The following is a 14,802-nucleotide window of genomic DNA, read 5'->3' on the forward strand; positions in this document are numbered from 1 at the left end:
GGCAAACCTTTCTCATCAATTTACAGAGAGTATCATGTTTTTACTCTATATGGTTATATTTTGTATCTTATAATTTGAACTATATTATGTACAAACCTATATAAACATTATATGTAAAAAATCCAAAGTAAAAAGAGTTCACTGGAGTCTTATTACTAGCAATCCTCTGAAAATAAGAAGATATTCTCAGAATGACATTTAATGTGGCTTCCTAACATTAATTGTGCAAATGAAAGACTCTATAGGGGTATCTTTCAAAAAAAGCCACCAGGTCACAGCAAGTAAGCAAAGAAATGAATGTCAGTCTTCTCATGCTTCTTTTTGTGAAATTCACTCATATATATTTATGTCTTGATATTGAAATTGCATTTCTCCTGGTACACCCCTACACCTGCTGTTCAGTTCCAAATGAACTAAAACAATAGAACAGGACATTTTTCCAGTCTTCTTACAATGAGGGAGAATACAGAATAAAATTTAAAAGAAAAAATCTCGACAAGCTTTAAAATTTTCTACTAAAAAGTATAAAAGAAAGGGAAAAGGGTAAATTGGGAAAATTATAATGATCAAGTGGCCCTATGATTCCTATGAATTTGTCAATCTTTAACTGTTGAAGTAATTACTCCATTTACTCTTGGTAAATGCTGAAAAATATGACCAACTGTGCTCCTAATATATCTAAGAGCTTAGAAACCTTCAAGTTAACCCTATATTCTTCCTTCTAGAGAAAGATTGAAATTAATTTTATTATCAAGCACTTTCTGCACAGTTAAAATATAATTTACAATTTTTAAAAAAAACTTGTACCACTTTATGAGGTACATTATGATCATTCAATAAAGTTGGTATTAATCAGATCCGGACATAATAACTATTTTTATCTCTTCAATGATTAATCATTTTTATGCATTGGGAACTTCATACTCTACCTTTCTAGTCACTTTTAAACACTTCATAGGTTGTTTTGCCCAATTTACCCTATTGCGCTCAAGAGGAAGCAGGATGGATCTCTGTTGGTTTGGGTGCCTCTTATTGAATTTCTTTCTGCCACCTGCCACTACCTTTACAGTCACTAGTGAGCACTATTCCATTCCCTACTTCCACTAGACCGACTTACAGGTTTCCATAAATGAGTGAGAATATGTTGTACTTGCCTTTCCCTGGCTAGCTAGTTTCACTCAGTGATGTCCTGTTCATCCATGTTGCTGCAAACAGTATGATTTCATTCTTTTTATGACTGAATGTTGTTCCATTATATAAACATCCATTTTCTTTTTCTATTCATCTAACTAATGAAAAGCATCTAGGTGGATTCTTCATTGTTACTACTGTGAGTAGTACTCCCATGTTAATGGGAGTACAAGTACCTTTTTTGTTATAAATACTGTTCACCTTTCAGTATATACTCAGTAGTAGATTTGCTGAATCATATGGTGGTTCTGATTTTAGTTTTTTGAGGAATCTCCATGCTATTTGCTATAATTCCCATCAACAGTGAAGAGGAGTTCACGTTCCTTCACACTGATGATCCTGGAGTTCCTCAGGCCAAATATGCTCTTCTCCCATGTGCAAATTAACCATGATATTTTAACAAGACAGAAGACGCTCATACAAAAAAAAAAAAAAAAAAAAAAAAAAGANTTTTTTTTTTTTTTTTTTTTTAGTACAGGGGATTCAGCCCAAGAGTACTTTAGCACTGAACTACATTCCCAGCCCTTTTTATTTTTATACCCAGTCTTGTTCAGTTTCTTACTGCCTACGTTGCTGAGGGCTGACCTCAAACTTGTGATCCTCCTTCCTCAGCCTCTTGAGTCAGTGGGATTACAAGCCATGTGAAATTATTTTCCTTTAACATATCTTTGAATTAAGATTGGATTTTTAAAATGGAATTATCCAGTTATTTTTGAAATTCCAGTTTGATAGACTGATAAAAGTTAACAAGACAGGTCTAAATCAGCAAAATGGCTAATATTGTGTGCATGAGGGAGGCAGCTTCACTGGTCCCAGAACCAATGAAAGGAATTATGTCTGCTTTAAAATGTACATTTCTATCTTTACATCTATCAAATTAAATTCCATATTCTGCACAATCAGAATTTATTTGAACTTATATATATATATTTTCCTTTATCAGTCACCTCTTATTTATACTATCTACAAAGCCTCTCTTCTAGTCTCTTTTTAATTTATGCCAATCAGATTTTCATCCCCATCTACCCCAGGAACGATGCTAGTTGTAATCACCAATTACTCCCGCCTTCATACAGAAGCACCCACATTAAATCCAATGGTTAGTTACCAGACCTCACTGTTACACACATGTCATTTTGACCAACTCCTTGACTTTCAAACCCTTCAATGGCCTGGTTTTCTTCCTCCCTCATTAGTTCCTTCCAAGACTCCTTTGCTGGTTTCACCTAAGTAAATGCTGCTGGAATGCTTCAAAGCATATTTAGTCCTCATCTCATTTCTCTTCTATTTGCATTCACATCTTTGTTAATCACAATTTAATCTTGTGACTTTAAAGACCACTAACATGATAACAACTCTAAAATTTCTAATCTCCAAAATAGAGTCTGTTGACTATACATACATACCATTTCCACACATCATCCTTTATTTTTTTTTTCTCTTTTGTGCTCCCATTCCTAAAGAAGCTAGAAAAGAGGAGGCAGCTAGGGAAAGCTAGGCAACAGATAGCTGGCAAATGTGAAGTGAATGTCTGCTGTGCAATTCTGAGAAAATTGATAGATGTGCCCAGTGTTGCCTTTCCCCCGATCTCTGCCTAGATGCCTAGATACTCAATTGCTGTTTTGGTGATTCTGAGCTGAAAACCACAGGAAGACAGCCAAGATATTGAGGTTAATAAATCAGGTTATAATATGCTTGGGCCCCTAATATCACCATGGAGCAGCTGAACCTATAACAGCAACCACCTTGCATTGGACATCTTGCTTTGTTTCCCTAAACCAATGTTAACCAGATTTTTATTTACTTAAAGCTAAAAACAAAACAACATGTAGATCATGAGATTTGGTTGTGCCCAAATCACTTCAATACTCTTGTTGAATGTGACAGAGACTTCTATACACAAATGAAAACATATATTTAAATAGAGTGGAACCAAAATGGATAGTTCACTTAAACACACAGCCATAAACACACTAAAGATGAGAGATGAGCAAAGCAATACAGAAACCTGGAATCTGAGATAGTAAGCATATTAGATAATTATTTTAAGTTTCTTTTTGCTTTCCTTGAAAGGGAAAAATATACCTTAATGGTAAAAACATTGTACATTAGAAAAAAAATTTGCATAGTATATAGGCCTTGCTTTGAAGAACCTTACAATTCGGTAGAGGAAAATAAACCTGTAATTCAAAAATGTTTAAGCTCTCATTACTACTCTTTATTTTCAGAGCAAAGTTTAATAGAAGACTTGTAAGGGGCTGGAAATGATTTCAAAGTAGTGAAATGATAGATATGATTATTGAAAGATAAGACAATATTCACCAGTCATTCAGACACTGACATCTAAGACAAAGACAGCAGTTTAACTCAACCTCACAGACACAGACAACAGTAGTGGGATACACCCATTTAGAGGTGCAGCAGGAAGAGAAACAAGGGAATAGGAGGACCCAGGTCATGCCTTGAAGCATAATTAGTAATGCAGGCATTTGTCTTTAATTAATAATGAAACAATAAGTTATAAAGAACATTGTCACATTTTTGTTTGGGAAAATTTCCCAAGAACTAATTGGAGAGACACTTTTCCAAGACACTATATGGGAACCTAAAAAATTTTCATTATGGAAATCATGACTCCAGACCACTGCGCTAATATCTGCTGTACCACCATTTATAATCTTTTAAGTAATATTGTGAATTATGTAGTTATTGATATAATTCAAAAGCCATATAACCTTGCAATCAACAAACACTTTCATATTCTAATCTCCTTGTAGTTCAAGAACTTTTCTAAGAAAGGTTTGTCTTTCTTCTTCTTATTATTATTATTAGTTTTGGAGGGGCGTTTCTAGAGATTGAATTCAGGGATACTCAACCTTTGAGCCACATCTCCAGCCCTATTTTGTATTTTATTTAGAGACAGGGTCTTACTGAGTTGCTTAGCATCTCACTTGTGCTGAGGTTGGCTTTGAACTCTTGATACTCCTGCCTCAGCCTCCCTTAAGCTGCTGGTATTACAGGTATGTGCCACCACACCTGGCCCATTGTCTTTCTTATTTTAAAAACTAAAAACATATATTTCAGCTCTTTTAGGTTTTCTTTTTATTCTTTTTAACGTATTTTAACTGATTCTTATAAACAAAAATAATGGGTTTCATGTAATGTTTCAATACCTGTATTAATTGTATAATACCTAAGTCTATACAAATTTTCCCCCTAGAATAATATGAAAAGCGTGTGTAGTATGTGTGTTCCCTATGGGTAGACAGCAGGAGGAACATAGCAGAGGAGATAGAAAGAATAGCTGTTCTCAGCAAACCCCCTCTGGAAGCAAGTCAAGTTTAACAGGATAGCTCCTATTCATAATGTAAATTATTACTACATTACAATTTCTCACAATTCTCAGATAGTGGAACCCACAGCTCCTGCATGTTTGTTTAATTTTGTTTTTGCCAAAGGATATGCCCATCAGTTAAAAAAAAAAAACTCAAGCCAATTTTTGCTAATATTTAATCTTTGATATTATGTCATACCCATTCATTAGCACATGGAAGGATATACCACACCTTTCCAGAGTATGTAAAAGAAAAAAATAAAACCTAAGCCAAAATCAAAGCTTGGTTCACTGTCAGATCGAACAGGAAGCCTCCTCCGGTACCCAAGCAATCAAATTTTTACACTGCATAAATCAACCCATCACATTTCCTTGTCACTGTTGATTGCAGTGGCCCAATGGCATTCAATCAGGGTACAGAATGGGCATCCATTTCTATCCTGAAGCAATCATGAATACAAGTTTACATTAGTATAGGCAGGGGCCTATTTATGACAGGAGGAAAAAACTTCCATTATAAAAGTGAGATTCACAAGGTTTGTTCCCTTTTTGCATCTAGCTCCCCTAACAATATAAAGCTTTGTTTAATCAACTACCAATTCAGGAAAGCATAATTATTTTTTATTCTTATTTCCTTCAACTACTGTTGTATGTTACCATTTTCCTGGTAAGATCAGGAAAGGAAGAGAAATTCAGAGATCATGAACAAGAGCATAAAACCAGTAAAAAGTAGCAGAAGCCTGTCCTCTCTGTTTTTTATGCACCCAAAAGTCTCTCCTCAATAATGGCCTAGATTCTGAAAAAGAGTAAGGAAATGGGTACACTTTAAATTTCTGTGGCCAGAGGAAAAGCACGAAATATCCCACCTTGAGTCTGGATATATATTAGCTCAATGTTCAATGGAATGGGGTCTGCACTTGAAGGATGCCCAGGTCACTAGCTAAAGCACTAGATGTCTTTTGGCCCAACCCTATAAATAAAACTATGATGTGGATGAAAACTTCGGATTGATTTTAAATAGAACATTGGACTTGCCTGATCACTGTCCATAGAAGCAACAATTATTTCCACATGAAAGTGTGTGTTCCTCAGCTCTCTTTTCCCAGGCACCTTAAATCAGGAGGAAGGAACATTCTGCTGTGTAAGAGCTGCACCCATGGTATCCTATCTTCCCTAACCAGAAAAGCTCACCAAAATAAACTCTTGCTTTTCTCCCTATCTCTAAGTTTGCTCTGGTTATCTGGTTATGAAATCTCTTGTCTCCCATTTTGAAGGCAAATATGAATAGTATAATAAGCTTGATTAAATTTTTGCACCTTAATCTCGTTTATTAGGGAGCATAGCTTAGTCAAAAGTTACTATTATTTAAACATTAATTTGTATATTAAAGTGTTTTATATACCTTTAATTTAGTATTCCAATACTAAATGATTATCAGGGCAGAAAAACTTTTATTTGGATAGCTAATTTTAGGATCTTGCATACTCTCTGTTGACTTCTCTAAAACCAAATTTGAAAACCAAAATTTTGAGTGATGTATTTCTTTTCTTCCCACTCCCACCCCCCTACTGTTTTTGGCTCCCAAACTAACTCTGTGTTCCCTATTAATCTTTCTTTTCTTTTTTAATGTTTTGGAAAATTTTTTTTCTTTTTTGTATTTGTTCTTTTTATGCATGACAGTAGAAGCATATTTGGACATATAGTATACATACATAGAACATACTTATACTAATTAGGATCCCATTCTTGTGGCTGCACATGATGTGGAGTTTCACTGTTTTATTCATATATGAACAAGACATATATGATCATCACATATATGTTTTGCCTAATCTTTCCAGTGTTTTTCCTATTCCCATTCCCCCTCCCTTCCCTTCATCTCCTTTTGTCTAATCCACTGAACTTGTATTCTCCCCTCCCCCTTGTTGTGTGTTAGCATCCACGTATTAGAGAGAACATTCGGTCTTTGTTTTTTGGGGAATAGATAAGTTTGAATTTTCAATCAGAAAGTTGTATATAGCCATTCTTTCTTTACGCCTGTTGCTAAATAACCTAAAGCATCAGGTGTCATCACCAATACATATGCTCACCAGATCTGCACAGCCATTTGTCCAGACCGCAAAATGTATATAAGGAAGATCTCTATTCCTTTGAGCTCTGTGAACAGATTCGGTCTGATCACTTGACTTCAGTTAGCATTTGAGGAAACAATAACCTAAATGTGGTTGAGTAAATTCTTCATAAAATTTCATAAGAATATAATATTTCATAGAATATAAGATGTGACTTAAAAAGTAGAGGTGAAAACAATATGCTCAGAGAAAGAAGAAAGGCTGCCCATGATTCCGTTGATAATACTTTCAGTGAACAAAGTCTATAGCTTTGTAAAAGACTTATGAATTAAGACACCACTTGTTGGAGGACTGATTTTTTTTATTACCCCCCAATTAGTCTTGCTCTATTTGAAGATGAGCTTTTTAAGCTTCCATCTGCATAGTAAGAAAACAAGAGTTGGTTGGAACCATTTTGTCAACCAATTAGCCAACTCAGATTTTTGTATGGAATCTGCCAAGAAAGGTCAAAAATAAAACAGATTATATATAGCACAGGTGTTGAAAATGGCTATACTTCTCAACCAGTGGTGTGACAATCATGTCGACATAGCTTAAGTGAACTGAATGGAAAATAACAACCCTTTTATTGTAAGACCATTGTAACACACAATTATTAAAATTGATTAATACTTGGGCCAATGCGATTTCATTATCTCTGATCGATTTCAAGCATTACTTTTTAATGGCCTTCACTCTTGTCATTTCAGTTAAAACTGCATGAACACCAGCTTAGTGGAACAACACACAGTCCTTTTTATGAGATTAAGCTCTCAGCTTTAATAACAGGTCCCAGATGAATACACTGCTAAATACAGAAGACCAGATGCTTCTACAAACACTGTTTAGAAATCCATCCCTTTTAGAGGATTTGTTTTAATAGATTTTTTTTTATGTTTTTAATGCCAGAAAAAAATAGCACATTAAACAGGGGTTTAATTACATGATAGTTCATAGTATTGGGCCTTGCTTAAAATAGGCACTCAGAAAGTTATTGTTAAATGACTACATAAAAAAAGATAGAAAACAAGTATTATCTGACTTAAAATCATTTTTCCTCATTATAAAGTATAATCAGAAAGAGCTAGACTCATGACTTCTTGATTCCACTGTCAAAGCAGCAAATTCTACTGATGTCACCAACAAAACACTGTCAAAATCCATTTGCTTGAGGCTGGGGTTGTGGTTCAGTGGTAGAGTGCTTGCCTAGCATGCATGAGGCAGAGGGTTCGATCCTCAGCACCACATAAATGTAAAATAAAGACAATGTGTCCACCTAAAATTAAAAAGTAAATATTAAAAGAAATCCATCTGCTTGTTTCAATTTCCATGAACTTTGCTTTGATTCAACCTTCAATGGCAATGTGAGCAATAATTTGAATCATTGCATCTGTTCATACCTCTTCACCCTGGATAAATTTTTTCCTCATAATATCCATCCAGATGCTATTTCCTATACTTAATTTAAAATATATATTTCATTAAATGACTCCTTCATTTTTAGGTTATCAATAAAACAAAATAAATAAACCATCAATATTTTAAGATGGCCTACAAGGTTCTTTGTAATGTGACTTTAACCTATGCCTTTTTTTTTTTAAAGAGAGAGACGAGAGAATTTTTTTAATATTTATTTTTTGGTTTTCTGTGGACACAACATCTTTATTTTTATGTGGTGCTGAGGATCAAACCCAGAACCACGCTGCATGCCAGGCAATCGTGCTACCGCTTGAGCCACATCCCCAGACCAACCTATGCCTTTTTATTTCCCTTCCTTTTCGTTTTCTTCCACTTTCCTTCTCTTCCTCTCTCTTTCCCCTTACTATATCTACCCTTTCTTTCTCAGTCACCTTCCTCCACATTTGCTGCAGTTCAATCATATAGAACTAAAGGCCATTTTGTTTTGGGGGATTGGCGACTAGATAGGGCAGAGTTGTTGCATGGTGGAATGTGTTGATCATTATTATCCAAAGTACATGTATAAAGACAGGAATTGGTGTGAATATACTTTGTATACAACCAGAGATATGAAAAATTGTGCTCTATATGTGTAATAAGAATTGTAATGCATTATGCTGTCATATAAATAATATATATGTATATATGTATATATATAAAAGAACTAAAGGCCATTTCCAAAAACTCCAAATAAATCTGTATCTTTATTATCTTTTAACTGGAATTTTCTTTATTTTTTTCTGCCTGAAAAAAAATCTCTTTCAAAACTCATTCAAATTTGCATAACCCTGCTGCGACTACAACCCTATTCATTAGAACCTTTGCTATGGTTCCTACTTCATTGTTTTTATGATGCATGGCTACATCACACTTTATTCAAATTTTGTCATTTCATTAAATGACTACATTAACATCCCCACCCCCTACTTCCTAATAGTTTGAGCTTTTAGAAATCAAGTAACTTAATTGATGTATTTAAATTTCCTGTGTCCCAATATTTCTTGCATTGTAGAGATATGCTTAATAATACTAATTTGAGTTTACTCTCCAAATTTTATGTATATTTTGAATAGGTATATAGTCAAGTGTCTCCTAATGACAGATATAGTTTCAGAGAAATGTGTCATTAGGTGAGTTTGCCACTATGTGACCATCAGGGTATATTTACTCAAACTTAAGACGGCTACAAAATCACTAGATATAATCTTGTGAACCACCATTATATATGAAGTCCATTGTTGACTGAAATGTCATTTTGTAGCACATGACTGACTAGAGTTTAATCGTGAAAATTTGTAGGCATTATGACAAACAAAAAATTTAATTTATTGTTGGCTATTGTCCAGCACATCTTAGTCAAAGTGGTTAAAAATTGTTCCATATTCAGAATATACTTTCCCAAACTGATTATATCTCTGTACCTGAGCTATAATCCTGAGTCTAACTAAGAAGCTACAGGAAGAATCAATATCATCAAAGTAGTAATCTTATGAGATAAATGGGCAGCTGGTGTCATTCTCCATTCATCATGATATTGTTACAGCAAAGATTGTGCAGAACTATAATCTATCCTGACAGTGCTCACTGATCCAGAACCCTACTGCAGATTTTTATAACTTGCATTTTTAAAAATGCATTAGAAACTTTGGTTTAGACATTTAAGAATATTGAATAAAAGAGGCAATCCAGTAAGTCAATGTTCTCTTGCTCAGCAGTACCATGCCATGTGCTGACTGGTCTATTCAAAACTTAATGATTTGTTTACCACCTCTCCTCCCTGCTGTTCTCATTAAAGCACATCATATAGTGATTACAAAGTGATAATTCATTGTTTTTCCCAAGGCTACTTTTATTTATTTTTATGTTTTAATTTCATTATTTATTTTTTGATGATCCAAGTACCACTACCATAATTACTGATATACAAAATCAGGGTGATTCATTTTAATCTTTTAATCTGTCTACAATGGCTGTTGAGACTTAGTAGGACATTTTGGAATATTGAAATTCTTAATTTCTTAAATCTGACTATAAATATAAATATAAATAGAAGCAAAATGAGCACGTATACAAGCAGTAATAATATTCAGTACCTCTCCCTCATCTAAAGTTCTTAAGAATCTCACAACCGATATGCCTTGCAAATACTTTCTAAGTGGATCATTTTTTGGTTCATCAAAATGTGGAAGAAATTTATATGCTCCCTTTATGAGAGGAATAGATGAATTCCAGATAGGGAAGCGGGGTGGGAGGGAAAGGATGGGGACAGGGGATTAGCAAGGATGGTGGAATGTGATGGCATCATTATCCAAAATACATGTATGAAAACATGGGTGTCAACATACTTTATATATATATAAACAGAGATATGAAAAATTGTGGTATATATGTGTAATAAGAATTGTAATGCATCCCACTGTCATTTTTTTAAATCAATAAAAAAAGAAAAAAAATTATATGCTCCCTTAAAAGTATTCCCTTTTATGCTAACATTATACTTGTAGATTCACTATGAAAGCATTGTTAAAACAACAATGTTATCTGTTATCTGCAAATGTTTATGGTTTTATGTCTTTTTAATTTTTGTTTTTTATTTGAAAAATTAAAACTAAAGTCAAATTTATATTTATGGTAATTGTCATGTGCCTTGAAAAGAGTTTTGGCATCAACACGTTAAAAAATGATACTTAATTTTGTGACATCTATGATGGAGTTTGATTGAAAAAAACTACAAGCATAACAAAATGAATGCAAATAACAAATAAACATGCTTTTGCTTGTTAGTTTGCTAGGGCCAACAGGAACTAGGCAAGTGCTTCCCAAAGTGTTTGAACTCTATATATCCAGAAGTCAAAATTAATCTCAAAGACAAATGAAAAATAGGAATTTATTTCTGAAAACATAACTCTAGTATACAATGGATATGGATAGGCTAAATAGTTTGATGGAAACAAATATTTTACATTTCATAGGTGATGGTTTAATATATTTATTTTGTATTTATAATCAAGTTTGTAAGTGCTTCAAAAATTCACTTATTTAGTGGTTCAATATCCATTTTATTTTTTCATTTAAATTTGGGAAGAGACAAAGATCAGTTAATCAGTAATGTAATCATTAAAGACAAAGGGAAAACCACGTATAATTTTCTCTTTTGATTTGAATTGGTTGAAATAAATTAATACAGTCAGTATATGTTACCTTAGAAACATTTTCATTGTTTATACCCTCTAATTGGTCTAAGCCCTCCACTCCATGAAACAAACACTGTATAATAAACTTCTCAATCTTTTAAAATTTTTGGTATGATTTTTCACTCTAAGAGTTTTTAAATCTAAATATATTATTGTGATATTCCAACCACAGCTAAAAGGTTTAGGTTTTAGAGTGTATCCTAGTCTATTTAGTTCTAACCCTTTGCCATCCTGATTTTAATTGACATGTGGTGATTAGTAATGCCTCATGGGAGTATCATAAGCCTTAACTAGTTATTTTCTCCATGCCTGAAGTAACTCTTAAGAAGAGTCTCTCTCTCTCTCTCTCTCTCTCTCTCTCTCACACACACACACACACACACACACACACACTAGGGGAAAGAGAGAGTTCATATTTTAAAAATTGAATATGTATTTAGGAAAACATAAGATAATTTAGTGCGATTCACTTTAGCCCATAAAAAATAATTGTCAAAATCCTATTTCCAAATATTATTATTCTATTTCCCTCCCAGACTGCCACAGGTTTTTTCAAAGGTTACGTTTGATTTATCAATTACTTTTTATGGAGGCTAAATCAAAGGATGACAAATCATATTGCTACACTCATGTGATTTAATATTCCTCCAATGAGAAGACTCTTTTTGCTCCTGATGGCACCAAGTCTACATCTGTATTACTATAATTACTACAGTCAGTTTCCACTACTGGAATGAACTTTTCTCTCTATGCTTCAGTAAGAGTTTAAGTTCTTTGACACCAGAAACTACCCTATATTCCTCCAAGAACTCCATTCCTATTACCTAACAAATGGTACTGACGTGAAGCAAATGTTTAATATATTTAAGAAAATTACTCAGATCTAACACATTTGAGCCAAAGACAAGTCATTATTCTTTGTGAGACTTTCTCTCACTTTTCTGCACATCTTGTGAGGAAAGATACAGATGACCTTTATTCGGGCTGTCTTTCCCATGATGTGTATGTGACTAACAGCTTCAGAAGATACAGATAGTGTTTTCTCCAGGAAAAATGGTCATGTTTGTTTACAGCTTTGAACAGATGAATAGTGTCCCCCTTGAGAGCTATGGGCAGGCATGTTTTCTGTCCAAAATGAAAAATGTAGGATCCTAGTCTTAAGACCCTTTTCCTGTAATATATACACTGCATGTTCAGGTGTCAACCAGCCCTCTTTTCAACACCCTGTGATGAAATGGGGCTTAAAGAACTCATGCAAACAGGATGCTTAGGCTGCTTGCTGGGCTGCAATGAACTATCTTTCATCTTTGACCCAGAAGTCTCATGTTTTCTGCAAGTATTCATGAAACTATGGCAGGCTAACTTAAATTGGTAGCTTCATAAAAATCTCAGACCTTTTGCAGATATTGATAGGTTCTTGCCAAGAACTGGTATAGATACTGTCATCTCAAAGCCTGAACTTGTTGGTTTTAATCAAAATGGAACCAAAGGTTTTGATTAAAATTTAATAGCAATTTATGTATTAAGCCTTTCATTTTAGCATTGGGCTTTATGTGTACATCTCTGCACAGATGATCCACCAGCTTTTACCTCATGGTTACACATTTGACAAATGTTTAAGAGGCTACTATGAAAGGAATACATATAACCATCTTTCTTATGCTTCTAGACTCTGTTTCTAATCATCCTCCAAAGACCTATCTTCTGAAAAAGTGTGTCTAATATTGTAATTCCCTACTAAGAATTCTTTGAAAATTTCTTGTTGTAATCAAAATCAAGTTCTAATGAATCATCTTTGCTCCAAATCTCCCACAAAATTATTCTGGTTTACTTTTCAAGACTTTAACTTTTATGAACTGTCGTTTTAAAAAAATATACCCTCACCCACCACCCTAATTTATCTCTGTATTTTCTTACCTCCATGCCTTTGTTTAAGTTTTTGGGAAGTTATGTCTCACATTCAATTCATATATCTGTGTATCTCAGCCCTCTCTACCCCTCAATGCCCTATCAGACTAAACCCCACAGAATTCATGTCCTCCACAGCAAAAATCCTTGTGCTCTTTGTACTCATTTCATGATGTCTTGATCCTGTTTATTTATATAAAACTCTATCCTGCAAATGTGTATGTTCCTGGAGGAGATATTAATTTTACTATCATCTATATTTTTATAGTTAACAGAAAGTGATGCACACAATAGATACCCAATACAATTTTAAATTAAACCAGGTTGTTGTTCATTTTATACCCAGAAGTTGCCGTTTCTAGGAAACTTCTTCATTTTTATGTGCCCTTACAGTGTGAATCAAGAACAGACTTCTGTTTTTTATGTGCTGAATGTCAGATAGGGACTATCTAGCTAATGTCATTAGAGAGGAACATGTATGTCTCCTACTAGGAAAGTTGAATTTCATCCATGTATGTTTTCAGACCTAAGGTATTTTAACTTATTTATAAGGTGCAATAAAATTTTTTATTATACAAATATGAATGTGTTATTGAGTAAAAAATAAAGAATTATGTTGGTTGTCATTAAAATTCTTAGAGGACTTTTTTAGGAATATACTTGGAAGATGGAAGATGGAAGATGGTAAGACCCTAATAGCATAACTTGAAATAAGACAATAAAAATTTTGACCTGAACTTTGGAGGAAGTGTGTGAAACTGAGAAGGGAAAGAGAGAGCTATAGAAGAGACATGGGCCAGGTCATATTCCAAGAGGCCAGCCTATGAAGGCTGGTGGCCAATGAGAAACTACCAATAGAGAATGGGTAAAGAATTTTACTAACAAAACCTAAGCAATAATAATAGCAATTAATATTAATTATGTCCCATATGCCAGGCCCTTAAATGGTATCATTGTAAGTTTAATTTTTCAATATTCTATGATTGAATGTAGTGGCACTGAAAACTGATTCCCAGGGAAACAGATTCCAAGTCTATTTCTAAATTGTTTGTGGTACTATGATATAAATTCCCCTAACTCCACATCGTCATGAGAGTATGAAATGCCCATTCAGAAAAAAAATATTAGCACTCTGAGGAACACTGATACATGTAGAATGTCTTTAATTGATCCTTGCTGACCACCTGCCCAGTAGCAGTATTTGAATCATGAGAAACATGAGTCCAAACATTCCAAGATTAGTGACCTAAATTTATCTGTGTGATGAGTAAATTGATGTGTGATCAGGAAGCAGCTTCAGGGTGAATCTAGCTTAGCAGCACATTCCAACTAAGCCTTTTCAATACTATTATTTTATTTTCCTAAATATACTATTATTAACTACCTGAAAAGTATCAGGGGTTGATTTCTACTGCTATCATAGCACCAGGGTTAGTATTTCAATAATAGCTTTAGGAGCCTATCCCTGTTCTCACTCTGGAGAATGTCAGAAACATTAGACATAAATACTCCCATGACTGAATTATATTAAGTAGTTTAATCCAAAGAAAATTCTCTGTGACCTCCATCAAACATTGAGTGCATGGCTTAGGTATAGATTCTGGAA

General features: G+C 33.9%; 1 protein-coding gene across 12 annotated transcripts in view; it reads right to left on the minus strand.

Moving 5' to 3' along the window:
• Window positions 1-14,802, minus strand: part of Naaladl2 (N-acetylated alpha-linked acidic dipeptidase like 2) — a 1,175,859-nt gene that overhangs the window by 634,202 nt on the left and 526,855 nt on the right. The gene's annotated exons all lie outside the window — the stretch shown is intronic.

This window comes from Marmota marmota, unplaced genomic scaffold (assembly GCF_001458135.2).
Source record: "Marmota marmota marmota unplaced genomic scaffold, marMar, whole genome shotgun sequence".
Lineage (NCBI taxonomy): Eukaryota > Metazoa > Chordata > Mammalia > Rodentia > Sciuridae > Marmota > Marmota marmota.